The 2,959-nt window shown below is 39.0% G+C and overlaps 1 protein-coding gene across 2 annotated transcripts in view; it reads right to left on the bottom strand.

Annotated features, from left to right (window-relative positions):
- The window catches only part of LOC110025227, a 9,000-nt gene extending 7,127 nt beyond the window's left edge, over positions 1-1,873 (bottom strand). Inside the window, exon 1 of one of the 2 annotated variants that reach the window (XM_020725565.1) lies at positions 810-1,873. The gene's annotated coding sequence lies outside the window, so the exon portion shown is untranslated. The remainder of the gene's footprint in view (positions 1-809) is intronic. The other variant, XM_020725564.1, reaches the window with a different exon arrangement.
- Between the last annotated feature and the right edge of the window lie 1,086 nt (positions 1,874-2,959).

Below are 2,959 nucleotides of genomic sequence, written 5' to 3'. Positions count from 1 at the left end.
TTTACTAGAACTAAATGAAAATATGACACTAAATAGGACGCAATGGAGAAAAAGGATTCATGTAGCCGACCCCACGTAGTGGGATTAAGGCTTTGTTGTTGTTGTTGTTGTATATAAATTAATATTAAAGTTTAGATGTTAGATATGCAAACATAAAAAAATTGAATTGTATGTATGTAAATTATTTCTTATTTTCTTCATAAGAAATCTAAAAAATCAACTTTGCGCGCATCATGGAGCAATGCAGTGTCTTTGCCCATGCACAACACAAATAGAATGCACCATTTTAATTTGCCGCACTGTGCCATACGACGCAAAGAGTGTACCACAACACACCATATATGCTATAATGTGTCATTCTGTGCCATTGGCATATATGTATCAAGCCCAAAAACCCCTATGAATAGTCATGCATCTCTCAATTCAAAGTCAACAATGAAATGGCATGAACATTGAAGGCCAAAATTTTCCTGTCCACCTAGCGCATTCCAGGGATACGAGGTGTGGTCTCCAATCCACTAACAAATCAATCATGCCCAGCACCATTCTCAGTTTTCAAAATTATCAACCTCAAATGAGGTGCCCAACTGTGTAGCACGTCATGAGGGTTGGACTAAGCATCCTAAAGCCAGCTTCCTTTCGAATGGATCATTAATGAAATAAAACAATGGCAAAAAATATACTGCCGGACCAAAAGGAGAAGCAAAATTCCGAGTTGCAGCATCCACCAAAATTCCATCAGGCAGTTTAATTTCGAAACCTCAAAAACAGTTTGATATAGATAGTATATAACATATCCAGAAGCAGACCTGCCCCAAATCAGATGAACTTATAATCAAATTGGAGAAGAGAAGACATCAACAAGAGCAAGAAGCATCTCATGCAAATATGGCATTAACAAATGATCCCCTGCAGAAGCAACAGAAAAAAGACCGAGGCATTATCTCTCAGACAAGCCAGCAGCCATCAACCACCAAAAGCTATTGTCTAAAAAATACGCAGGAAGTCTGATGACAACTAAAGAGCAGAACGTGAACTACATAAAGGGAGGTGGAAGAGCCCAATCTGCAGCAGGGAAATTATAAACGTGCGCCAATACAGGATCTTCATTCATAATTCCATTCCAGGCCAGATCCAGCAACTAGACCTAAATCCATGATAAAAGCAAAATCTCATCCAAATAAGGCCTCGCCCAGGTTGAACTTCGTCTTACTCAGACTTACAGCCGGTAACATAAGGGGCAGATCTAAAGACCATGGAACAAGGCATCCCTCTCCGAGAAAGACAAACAAGCCCTAAAACCTGTATCCCCATCTTCTTCTCTCAATTTACAAAGCTAACTCCAGATCGCAAAACAAGACCAATCTCCGGAGCAAAACCAGCGGATCCACTGTGATCGGAATGGCAGAACACTATACTTTTCCATCAGCCGAAAAACAAGCTGGCCAAGCGCATCCATCTCTTGTGATGACAAACCAACCAAAAAACAAACACAAATCAAAGCTAGGGTTTCAATACCTGGATCCAACCGAGGCTTAGCAGGCTAAGAGAAAAGAGACCAGTCCGCTATCATCTCTTTCCATTTCGTGTTTGCCTTGTCCCATGCGATGATCCACTTCCTGATAATCCACTTCCCCTTTCCGCTGACTCTTTTCTTTCATCCACCCTAATCTTCTTCTTCCGCGTTCGCCTCCGGTAATCTTTAGAAAATTACGCAGTGAGAGAGGGAGACTCGTTCCTTGCAATGTTTCCTTCCCCGCCTTTCCTTTTCTCGCACGCCAATCCTTTCTTTTCCGCCGATCCTCCTCTTTCCTCTTTGTGGCTCCCAACCTTCTTCCCGTCTATGTGTGAAAGCCCTCCCCGCCCCATGACCACGTATGTATCGCATCGGGTTGGGGGTAGTGGGGCCTATTTAAGGCCTTTTTCCAAGTTAGGCCCATAATTTACGATCTCCTAAGCCGCTGTCAAGGGTACATGGTTCGGTTCGGTTCGGTTCGGTTCGGCATTGAATTTCGGTTCCGGCCGTCTGTTCAGTCGGGCATTCGGTTCGAGAATTAGGACTGCTTCAAGCGTGATTTTAAAAATTGAATCCATATTGACACGATAAAGAAAATAGCTCAAGATTTAAATGTTGAATCTGTGTTCAATCATGAGTTCAATTGAATGACATGATAAACTAAAAAATTATTTAAATGTAATATGATAAATACTTATTATTTAAATGACTAATATTATAATAATTTTAGCATATATTTTAGAATTTAATAATAATTAATTTTTAAAAATATTTAATATGAAATATGAAATTGGGATAATAATAATTAAAAAAATATTTAGACTATAATTATAATTTTAAAAGGACATTTAAAATTTTTAAAAAAATTAACTTGTGTCTGTTGTATTATTATTTTCTTCCTTAAAACTTCATTTTTAATTTCTTGCCCTCTTTGGCTCATTCTCTGATGTCTTCTCCATTGGAAACTCTCCATGCAGAGCCTTTGTGATAGATCTCATTAATGACCTCGAAGAGCTTTATGACTTTCTCCTATGGAAGAAGAAAATTCAAAAACTCTCCATGTGGACGACAACGAGGCGATCACAGAATAGAAACTCGTAAGCGACTCGAGCGGTTTTCTGGTTGGACATGTGGTTTGAATGGTTCAACATCGGTTCACAGAAAACCCGAATTTTACTTGTATCAAGACTGGTACCACACTCGGTTCCCGGTTGGACCAGTTCGGTTTTCAAAATAATGGACATTCAAGTGACTAGATGAAGCCATGATCGAGAACTTGTGACTCTTGAGTGGATTATTTGCCAGATGTATTTCATAAAGTAAATGAGCATTATCAAGTCTCATTTAAGCAAAAAATTATGTTGATTTTCTTAAATCCAAATCTATCATGTGAATCACATCCAATTAATAAAGCATAAAAACAGAAGGGAGAAAGAGAAAGAC

Source organism: Phalaenopsis equestris, unplaced genomic scaffold (assembly GCF_001263595.1).
Source record: "Phalaenopsis equestris unplaced genomic scaffold, ASM126359v1 Scaffold000295, whole genome shotgun sequence".
In the NCBI taxonomy this organism is placed as follows: domain Eukaryota; kingdom Viridiplantae; phylum Streptophyta; class Magnoliopsida; order Asparagales; family Orchidaceae; genus Phalaenopsis; species Phalaenopsis equestris.
This window is presented reverse-complemented; position numbering and strand designations above follow the sequence as displayed.